The sequence below is a fragment of the Indicator indicator genome, chromosome 6 (genome assembly GCF_027791375.1).
Source record: "Indicator indicator isolate 239-I01 chromosome 6, UM_Iind_1.1, whole genome shotgun sequence".
Classification (NCBI taxonomy): Eukaryota; Metazoa; Chordata; class Aves; order Piciformes; family Indicatoridae; genus Indicator; species Indicator indicator.
Window position 1 is genome coordinate 16591931 of NC_072015.1, and position 11837 is coordinate 16603767.

An 11837-nucleotide genomic window follows, 5' to 3' on the forward strand; every position below is an offset into this window, starting at 1 on the left:
TTGTCTAATGCACCAGTTGGCAATTGTTTCACCATAATCATAACCCCTAAACACAGTTTGAGTCATTGACAGCTACTCTGCATCCCAGCTACATGTGGGGCAAGCCAAAGATGCAACAGGGAGAGCCAGAGACTCTTTTCAGGGTAGTTTGAACTTGTCTGAAAGCCACTCCCTGTGGAGGTATGTGGCTGAGGTGGCAGATTTGCAGGGACTTGCCTGCGTGACATCAGGAATATCAGTGCAGCACAGGGCAAGATTTGTTGTTGGGGACCAGGCTCAAGGACCAGTCCTGTTGAAAGATCAACTCCTGGTGCAGCCAATGGAAGTTGAGCTTTAGGACTGACTTAAAATGGAGCTGAAGAGTTTAGAGCTGCGTTGGGGCAGGACATGTCCATGGTTTCTTGAATGTATTGAATTTTTGGTGTTCTGGCATGCTAATGTTGGTGCAGCAGATGAAAGTGAGAGGTTCCTTCAAAGTTATTTTTAAAGGATTTAAATATGTGGTTCAGAAGAGTCAGTTACACGTTGGACTCGATGATTTTAAGGTCTCTCCCACCCAAAACAGTTCTATGTGGTGTGTTTGTCCTGAGCTTCTAATGATTCCTGCTTATAGCACTGAAAGATACCAAGAAAGAAGAAAATATCATGCTTGTAAGGACCTTTTTCAGTAATCCAAAGTGCTGGCATTCAGATGCATTACAACAGTATACATGAGGTAGATGATTGTGGTGAAGTGGGCATGGCCTCCACATACAGGTGATGAAGAGCAAAGCCAGTCCAGGTCTTTCCTCAAAGAGGAGCAAGCTCCAGCCTGCAATTTATTAAATTTATCTTGATTTTTAATTTTATTTTAAAGAGAAGGAAATAAGAAGCTGGGTCAAAACTTGTGGTATAAAAGAATTATGAAATAATTTGAACTTACCTTTAGCACTGGGCTTTCCAAATACTTAAATATAAAAGTTACTGAGATACTGGCAAGTCCATGCCAAATATATTTTATGGACTATTTCATAGAATGCTTTGGTTTGGAAGTGATCTTAAAGATCATCTAATTCCAACCCCCCTGCCAAGGGCAGGGACACCTTTCACTAGATGAAGTTGCTCAAGAACCCATCCAGCCTGGCCTTGAAGACTTCTGGGGAGGGGACATCCACAGCCTCCCTGGGCAAACTTGTTTCACTGTCTCACCACCCTCACTGTGATGAATTCCTTCATGACATCCAGTCTAAATCTGTCCTTTTCCAGCATGTCAACCAGACCACACAGTTAGGTGTCATCCATAAACTTGCTGAGGGTGCTCTCAATTCCACTGTCCATGTTACCAACAAAGACTTTAAACACCACTGGTCCCAGTACTGACCCCTGAGGGATGCCACTCATCACTGGTCTCCATTTCAACGCTGAGCCATTGACCGCGACTCTGAGTGCCACCATCCAGCCAATTCCTTATCCAGCGAGTGGTCCGTCCTTCAAGCCTATGTTTTTGCAATCTGGTGACCAGGATGTCATGCAGGACAGTGTCAAATGCTGTACATGAGTCCAGGTAAAGGACATCAGTTGCTCTTCCCTTATCCACTGATGCTGTGACTCCATCATAAAAGGCCACCACATTCATCAGACACAATTTGCCTTTTGTGAAGCTGTCTTGTTACCACAAATCACTTTCTCTTCATTCTCCATATGCCTTAGCAGAGCCTTCAGCAGGATCTGGTCCATGATCTTGCTGGGAACAGAGGTGAGACTGACTGGCCTATAGCTTCCAGGGTCTTCCTTTTTTCCCTTTTTGAAGACGAGGGTTATGTTTCTCCTTTTCCAGCCAGTGGTAACTTCACCAGACTACCATGGTCTTTCAAATATGATGGGTAGCAGCTTGCAAACTTAATCTGTCACTTCCCTTGGGACCTGTGTGTGGATCTCATCAGGTCCCATGGACTTGTGCAACTTCAGGCTCTTTAGACGGTCTTGAATCTGGTCTTCATTTCTAGTCGGGGGGATCTTCTTTCTCCCAGGCCCTAGTTTTCATCTTCTGGAACCTGGGTGGTATGGTTGGAGCCCTGGCCTGTGAACCCTGAGGCAAAAAAGTCACCAAGTGTCACAGTCTCACAGTATATCAGAGGTTGGAAAGGACCTCAAGAGATCATCAGGTCCAACCCCCCTGCCAGAGCAGGATTACCTAGGATAGTCCACACAGGAATGCATCCAGGTGGGTTTTGAAACTCTCCAGAGAAGGAGACTCCACGACCCCCCTGGGCAGCCTGTTCCGGGGCTCTGTCACCCTCACTGTAAAGAAATTTCTCCTCATGTTGAGGTGAAATCTTCTATGTTCTAGTTTGAACCCATTGTTCCTTGTCCTATCACTGTATACCACCAAAAAGAGCCTGGCCCCCTCCACTTGACACCCACCCCTCAGATATTTATACACATTGATGAGATCCCCTCTCAGTCTTCTCCAGACTAAACATCCCCAGGGCTCTCAGTCTCTCTTCATAGGGGAGATGCTCAAGTCCCCTATTCATCCTTGTCGCTCTCCGTTGGGATTCTCTCCAGCAGGTCTCTGTCTCTCTTGAACTGGGGAACCCAAAACTGGACACGGTATTGCAGGTGTGGTCTCAGCAGGGCAGAGTAGAGAGGTAGAAGAACTTCCCTCGACCTGCTGGACACACCTTTCTTGATACATCCCAGGATCCCATTGGCTCTCTTGGCCACAAGAGCACATTGTTGTTCCATGGAGAACTTGCTGTCCACCAGCACTCCAAGGTACCTCAGCCTTGTCTGTATCCCTTGTGATCAGGTCTCTGTTCTCCTTTTGGAGAAGCCCCATGTCTTCCCTGGCCTTTCTTTTGTCACAGATATACCTGAAGAAATTCTTCTTGTTCCCCTCTTTGTCCTAGCCAAGTCTCATTCTATCTGTGCTTTAGCTTTCCTAACCTGATCCCTGGCTGCTTGGACAACTTCTTTGTAATCCTCCCAGTCAGTCTCTTCCTGCTTCCACTCTCTATGGCCTTTATTCTTTTTTTTTTTTTTTGCCTAAGTCCAGGCCAGCCTCCTGGCATTCTTGCCTGCCTTTTTCTTTCTTAGGAAGCACTGCTCCTGGGCATGGAGGTGAACTAGGAAATCTCTCTTATCTTTGTAATTGAAGCAAGCTAGAAGCAACATCCAGAGATGCTACTGCTAAGTGTTTTCCACCAAAATATAAATGTGATGTCAGTAACCAGCCGGGCCCTTTTCTGGGAAGTCCATCAATCACACCAAATGCCCTGTGGCTCCCTATGGGTTTTTCTCTGTGGAATTAAAGGATTATCCTGTAGTACAGGAGCAACAATATCTGTGCTGTTTGTGTTGCTCTGTGTATAGCTTTTAAAGATGTTTAATGAGTGTTTTTTTTATGGCAGCTAGTGATGCTGTTTGGTGTGATGATGTTTTGTGCTGACTTGGATGCTGAAAACATTAGAAATGGGAGCTAGGAGTAATGAAATGAGTTTAGTGGCAAGGCTTATATGAAAATGGATTTCAGTCAACTCTTGAAAGCACCTGCTTTTGGTGGAACAGCCAGGAGGAACTATGAGCTTTGTACCGAAAGCTCTTTCTCTGCTGATGCTTTTTGCTACCTCATATTTGTGTTAGCCAGGACTGTGGAGAGATGTAAGCTCCCAGACCAACGCAGCAGCTCTTGCAACAGCCTCCAGTGGATGATGTCTTCTAGGAGTATTTATATGCAAAGGGCAGTGCAGCAAAAGATGCTATGAAGGTGGTGAGGACACTGGAGCATCTCTCTGATGAGGAAAGGCTGAGAGATCTGGGGCAGTTTAGCCTGGAGAAGAGCAGACTGAGAGATCTTCTCAAAGCTCATCAATAGCTAGAGAGGGGTGGGCAAGAGCATGGGGCCACACTCTTCAGTGGTGCCCAGTGACAGAAGGGGCAGTGGGCACAAAGTGGAACCCAGGAGGTTCTATTTGAAAAGGTGGAAAAATTTCTTTGCTGTGAGGGTGCTGGAGCCCTGGAACAGACTGCCCAGAGAGGTTGTGGAGTCTTCTTCTATGGAGAGATTCCAAATCTGCCTGGACATTGTGATCCTGAGCAACCTATTCTAGGTGACCCTGCTTTAGCCAAGGAGGATTGGCCTAGTTGATCTCCCTTCCAAACCCCACCGTTCTCTGATTGGTGTGGGAAGGAAGCTAACAGCAGATACATCAAAACTGTAGCTTGTTAGTGGTTTTACTCCCAGGGTAGCTGTAGCCTCACATCACTGAGTGGTTCCCAGGCTATTGGATCTGGCATCAGTCATCAAACTGCGTAAGACAGGGAGACTGACCTGCTTGTGCTCTGGATGAGGTGATGCCCAACCATCTTGTGTTCATACAGTATTTGGCAGCTGGACTATTTGGTCAGGGATCCCAATGCTGCATAGACATGTCTAGAAGTAAAAGTTGGAGAGCTCTTCCAGCCTTTGACAATGGCAAGACCCACTCTGAACGAAGCAGATGGCTCAATGGACACAGGTGTAGAGGCAGCTATGCTATTCAGAGCTACAAGGGAGTTTTGGTACAGGCTACTTACAGTCCCAGTTTGGTAGCTGACAGCATTTGTGGATGAGGTGAATTTAAGGAGGAGTTTTAAAGGAGAATGGATGCTTTCAGTGACACCTGGAATTCTCCTCATTCATAGGAAGAGGCTTTTGTGAGCAGGAGATGGACAGCAGGAGAGGTGACGTTTCCTCTGCTGTTTCAAAATGAGGACTCTGCTGTGTCCCTCTGACAAGTTACACTGAACCCCTGGCAAACACTACGGGCCAAATTCTCTTCTCAGTTACACCCGTGGAGCCTTACTGAAGTCAGCAATTGTCTGTTTTGCAACCATTGCCTGATGCAACAACTTGAGGGCTATGTATCTCAAAGGTTTGAGATGTGCTTGCATTCACAGCATAGTCACAGCAAATAATGCTGGAAATTGCTGTTGCCTGAGTAAATGTTGAAGAATAACTGAAGTCAGTGGCACTGCAGTTCTAACTAACTGCCCAGGGCCAGGAGTACTTTATCTGTGAGTTTCATTGGGAGCCAGGAGACACAGGCCCAGTCCCTCCAGCTGGAATGCCACTTTCTCACATCAGACACTCCCTGCAGTAATTATACCCTTTTTAGACTCACCCTTTAGCAATTACTCACCTAAGCCCTGCCTCAAACTGACATCACTGGAAAGTCCAATAAAACTACAGCAAGCGTTCAAACCATCCCAGGAAATCAGAATACTGTGTTATTAGTAGGAGTATTCCATTGTGGCTGTTTGATGATTCTCTTAATCTTATCTCCTGACAGAAGTTTGGAGTTCCCTCCCAGCAAATGGCCTCCACGGTCAGCAAAGTCCTTGTCTTCAGTGACATACTGGCCTCGAAGGACTTCTGTTCCTTTCTTATTCTTCTTTTTAGGTTGTCTTTGCAGCGTTAAATGCTTTCTTCTGGAAGACTCAAGCTTCTCAGACCTCAAAATACCAACTATGGCTAAGTCAGCAGTTGCCTTGGTTTCAAAGTGCTTCTGTGTTCCTACTTCTTTCCCTTTCTATTGTTGTTGACCCCCTCAGAGGTACAGAAGCCTGCTTCAGAACTTGCATTTGCTCTGGAGAGAAATGCAAAGGCAGCTCGCTTTACTTTTTCAATGTCTTTTGGGAGGTAATAAAATTTCTAATGACTCCATGAATCAGACACTCTATAAGGGCACAAAAAGTATCACTATTGTTGTTACAGGTAAAGCTGAAAAGTTGAATCTGAATCAGAGCAAATAGTTGAGGGATTTGGGTTCATTATGATTCTGTCTGAACTGGCATTCAGCTCATCCTATGACATCAGAGTTTTGGGGGGATTTGTGGTTTGCTTCTGTTTTTCAGTTCTTGGTTTGTCTGGGAACAGTTCCGCTGAAAAGAACTTCCCAAACAGATAATAAGAAAGGAAGCTACGTGCAGAAAAAGTCAAGGTACATAACTGGAAAAATTTTGCAGGGGATGATTCCCGTTCTGTAACACCTGATGATGGAAGCATGAGGCTTTGCAATTGTAAACAGAATTTCTTTCCACCCTGCTTGGCAATCATGCTCATTTTTTGGGTGTAACCCTTTCATGTACGCAGCTGCACGCCCCATTCCCATGGCTGGGCATGCTGGGTAAGGCTTTTGATCTTGCCTTCCAGCATTTGCTTGCTTGCATTGTGTTCATTACAATTTTTTTCAACTTCTCCGAACCAGGGTGTGATGGATGATCCTGGAGGAGCTGCCCTCTAGATCTCTGTGATTATACTGGGTTGATGGTTTCTGCCTGACAGGTGCAGGCAAGTTGATTTAAAACCAAATCAAAACAATCTTTTTAGTAAAGCGAAACCTCCTTGCTGTCAGCTCAATCCTCTGCTGTTGTGCTCCAGTCAGGAGAGCAGAGGCTTTGCTTGGCTTCCGTTTCTGTGCCTCTGGCACAGTCGTCTCTTTGAATCACAGATGCCTCACCTCATTCTGCCTTCTTGTCATTTGGTGCCAGCAGTGGTTGCCCCTCCAAAAGCTGGATGCTCCAACCCCTGGGAGATTATTTCAGCTCCTACCAACACACTTTCACCTTCTCCTTTCTTCACTGCCTGTTGGTTTGACCAGCTGTGGAAGTCAAGGGGTTTTTCCCACAGTTTGGAGCAGGCTCTGGGGAGATGTTAGACCAAGTCCTGTACTTAAAACTCTCTGTTAACATAAAGTCTCCAGACTGTGCCCTGGTAGATGCTACAGACCACTCAGATACTGCCAGTCTTTCCTGCCTCTGAACTATGGTAGGATTTCCAAGTGTGTAGCATGTTTGCAAAACACTATAAGTAAAAACTTGTCTGATTTTTCCCCCCTCTGATTTAAATAGTTTAAAAACCAGTTACAGACCTTGAGCTCCTTCCATATCATGAGAGTGTCTTTGTAGCACAGCTATCATCGGCCAGAGCAGGCACTCTTGAGAAATGTGAAATGCAATTCTTCATTCCCTGTGACTTGATATTAAAGAAACATTTTAATTTTTTAAGTGCTGCATGTCTGCTTTTACCAGGTTGGAGGAAATACAAGAGGAGTGATGTACAGGATATTGGGGAGCCAAGCACCTTTCCCATTAAGCTCACTGCAGCTGTTTTGGCAAAACTTTTTTAGTTTCATTGTCTGTACGTGTGATTTGTGAAGCAGTATCTCTAAAACAATAGATTATCTTGAATGTTGATGATGTTGGGAGTGTGGTGCTGCCTGTATTTCTGGGGATCCTTTCAAAAAAATGGTTTTTCTCTTTTGATAATGGAGGAAAAAACAAACCACATCCCCAGCCTACCACCATGATCCAAACCATGGAGTTTGGATCAAGTTGTACATTGAAAGGTCATAATAGACAGAGCACATGTATCAGCTCAGCTGCATTTTAATCTGTTCTGTCATTTGTCTGCACTCAGCAGCTTTTTAATTTTGCTGCAGCAGAACTCAGTACAGTGCTGCAGGCAAAGGAGGCACCCAAGCTACCTTAGATGATGAAACTAAAGTTGCTTCTTGAGCATTACCATCCTGTATGTTGCTGGATGAGCTGGCTCTGCATCTGTGGCTGAGCTGGGTGGCTGCAAGTGATTTACTGTGCTCTGAAATGCAGCTGCTCTGTGTGACAGCATCTGATTGGGGACCACCACTGAGAGCCATCCTCACTGAAAGAAAGAAAGGGAGAAATTAAAGCCAGCTGAAGAAAAAAAAAGAGATTATTTTTTCATGTTCCTTCTTGGTACTTTTTTTCCCATTAATTCTTGTAATAAAAGATTAAAAACTCCAACTCTGAAACATCCAAGCTCCAGTCTTGCCTGGTGGCTTCCTTTTGGTAGTGAATTACTGGGAGACAGCATGAGGACTTGCTGAGAGCTGCCTCTTCTGAAGTCTGCACAAAAGATTTCAAAACATGAATACAAAAATACCCCATTCTTGTGAGCACTCAGGCCTTGACAGACAGGGGAAAGTTATTAGGATCGATTTGATCTTGATGATTTGAAGGCAGCAATCCTTCCAAGTCTTGCATACAGGTGAAAGCCCACAGGGACAAGCTGAGAAACTGATATTACAGGAGGAATCCCATCTCCTTTTCCCTTCAGTTTCTCTGAAATACTCTAACTGCCTCTGAGAAATGTTTAATGTGTTGTGTGTGTTGTGTAGGTAAATAAGAAAACAACATTTGTCATAAATATTACCAAGACTCCCCAAAGCATTACTCGACTAGGACTTGGACAGCAATACTTGCTTGATACAGTCTACAGCTAGTATCACAGAGAAGTATGAACAGTTGTGTGTGAGTGTAGGTGTTGAAGAGGTTAATGAATGTTTTTTTTACAGAGAGGTGGTACCTTGTCTGTACCAGTTTCACAGAATCACAGAATTGTCAGGGTTGGAAGGGACCTCAAAGATCATCCAGCTCCAACCCCTCTGCCATGGGCAAGAACACCTCACACTAGGTCAGGTTGTTCAGAGCCACATCCAGCCTGGCCTTAAAAACCTCCAGGGATGGGGCTTCCACCACCTCCCTGGGCAACCTGTTCCAGTGTCTCACCACCCTCATGGTGAAGAACTTCTTCCTAACATCCAATCTGAATCCACCCACTTCTAGTTTTGTTCCATTCCCCCTAGTCCTATCACTACTTAGTCTGGAGAAGACTGAGAGGGGATCTGATCAATGTCTATAAATATCTGAGGGGTGGGTGTCAAGTGGAGGGGGCCAGGCTCTTTTTGGTGGTTCACAGTGATAAGACAAGGAACAATGGGTTCAAACTAGTACATAGAAGATTTCACCTCAAGGTGAGGAGAAACTTCTTTACAGTGAGGGTGACAGAGCACTGGAACAGGCTCCCCAGGGGGGTCGTGGAGTCTCCTTCTCTGGAGAGTTTCAAAACCCACCTGGATGCATTCCTCTGTGGACTACCCTAAGTGATCCTGCTCTGGCAGGGGGGTTGGACCTGATGATCTCTTGAGTCTCTTCCAACCTCTGATATACTGTGAGACTGTGATATTACCTGATGTCCAAATAAGTCCCTCACCAGTTTGCAATGAATTGTAAAACCAGTTATCATCAAAGAGGTTTATCAGAAATCAATATAGAACAAGGCCAGAAAATACTGTGGTTTTGAAAACCCAGTATTTTTCCAACTCTTTAGTCACTGTAGGAAAAAAACAACAATTTTTTTGTCTCTTGTAGTGAATGTCATTGTGTGTAAAAATGGGCCATAAATGTCCTTCTCGTCCCAACCACGATTTGTTAATGTAAACCTCCTCAGTGTAGTATGTAGGGTACATCCAGCTATGAATATTTAGACAATTAAATTAAAAAAAAAATTCATATTTTCTGTTGCTGAGAAGTGAAGATAATACAAATAATGTCACCATAATTATAACACTCAACAGTCCTGGAACAAATCTGGAAGGATCTCAAAAGAGAAAACCACATGCAAATGTGTGTAGCACCTTGTGTAATGGTCTTAACATCTTGGAAAGAAACTGACTTATTTTTTAGTTATTCCATTCTAAGTTAATGCATGAGAGAGAAGAGCTATCTCATGATAATATTTCTGTCCTGATCATCACTGTATGCAAGCATGCACTTGATGGTGAGATATGTGGTTGTAAACTCTGAATAGCAGAGAGAGGGTTGTGTAGAATTGGCATCCAAACAAAGGCAACGAATCTGGTGAAGGGTCTAGAGCACAAGGCTGCTGAGGAACATATGCCAAGAAGGCAAATAGCATCCTGGCCTGTATCAGAAATAGTGTGGCCAGCAGGACTAAGGAAGTGATTGTCCCTCTGCACTTGGTACTGATGAGGCTGCACCTTGAATACTGGGTTCAGTTTCGGGCCACTCACTCCAAGAAGGACATTGAGGTGCTGGAGTGTGTCCAAAAAAAAAGGGCAGTGAAGATGGTGAAGGGTCTAGAGAACAAATCCTTTGTGGAAGAGCTGAAGGAACTGGAGTTGTTTAGCCTGAGAAAAAGGAGGCTGACGGGAGACCTTTCTCTTTACAACTGAAAGGAGGTTGGAGCCAGTTAGGTGTCAGCCTCTTCTTCCTAGTAACAAGTGATAGAACAAAGGCAAATGGCTTCAAGTTGTGCCAGGGGAGGTTTAGGTTGGACACAAGGAACAGTTTCTTCTCTAAAAGGGTTGTTAAGCCTTGGAATAGGCAGCCAAGGGCAGTGGTGGATTCCCTATCCCTGGAGGGATTTAAAAGCCATGTCGATGTGCTGCTGAGGGACATGGTTCAGTGATGCCCTGGCAGTGTCAGCCTTCATGATCTGAAAGGTCTTTTCCAACCAAAATGATTCTATGATCCTGCATCTCTTGCATGTTTCTTGCATGGAAAGGTGTATCTGCCCTTTCCTAAACCAAATGAACCTTCCCTACCAGAAGAGCCCGTCTCCCAAACGCTGACGCCGTGCAGCCACTGAGGAAGGCATTCCTTGAGCAAGCATGGAAACCTATTTCATTTGTGGTTCTACTTCTGCTACCTATTTGTGGCTGCTGTTAGGGGTTGAACAACAGGTTGGCCTGAGGATTGAATGCCCTCAGGGCTGAGAAAGGCCAAGTCTGCCCCAGGAGAGGCTTTATTGCAGCATCCCTGATAGCCCTCTGCTCAGCTGGTTCGTTGTTCTCTGGGGAGGGGATAGGATCTGGTGTCATCATTACAGAAATCAGTTAATAATGACAATGAATGATTAAATCAGTTTTCAGTCACAGAGAAGCAGTGCTCATCAATGGCAAATGCAGTACCAGCATTAGGGCATCAAAACCACTGGTCTGTCAGGAGGGTGAGTCCCCCAGGAGCAGCACATGGACTTCTGTGGAAAGCCTTGCTGAACTGTGAGATGATGTGCACACCTGGATGCAGGTTTGCTCTCTATCACTAAAGGCAGCATTTGGGTGGAGTATAAATCCTAATTTTTATATACTCTAGTGACTCTGTCATCCCATGGGTCCATTACGGTCATAAATACCCACATGGTGCAATTACTGAATGAGCAAAGTCATGTAAACTAGTGATGTGGTAAAGACCTATTGAAAAAGAAGAAGCTTTCACCAATTGCCATGAAAGATGTCATCCCTTGGGGAAAAGAAAGTCAATGCAGAAGCATGGCCATGAAAGGAGGTCATCAGCTGTGTCTCACCTCAGTCTGTGCTGTTCAACACACCTCTAGATCGTCAGGGAGAGAGGTGAAGAGTGAGGTGAGAAAATTTATGGCTGACTTTAAGCTATCAGGGTGAGGAGGTCAAAAGTTTGCTGTGAAGGGCTGCAGAAAGACTGTGTGACATTGACTGGATAGTAGCAGATAAAATACAATCCCAACCTTCTGTATACTGTGATGTGGAGCATCCTGGTGGTTGCCACTCAAGAATGATGTCTGGGGTTATAACTGAGCTGTGAAAATCTGTATGATCAGTGGCCTAGAGTGCACAGATACTTAAAGGCATATATGGAAAAGGATCGAATCAATGCTGATGCAGTGTCCAACCCAAGGCTTGGTGAATGCCCAAGGAGCACCTGGGAAATGTTGTTCTGTGCTTGCTTTACACATAGGCACCTGTCTAGGTCTATGTCCTTGACTACCAAATGGAGAAAGACCTGGAGGTGTTGGTTAACAGCCAGCTGAAGATGAGCTAGCATGTGCCAAGGTGGCCAAGAAGGCTAACAGCATCCTGGCCTGTATCAGGAATAATGTGGCCAGAAGAACCAGGGAAGTGACTGTCCCCCTGTACTCAGTACTGGTGAGACCTTGAGTGCTGGGTTCAATTTTGGGCTCCTCACTCCAAGAACATTGAGGTGCTGGAGTGGGT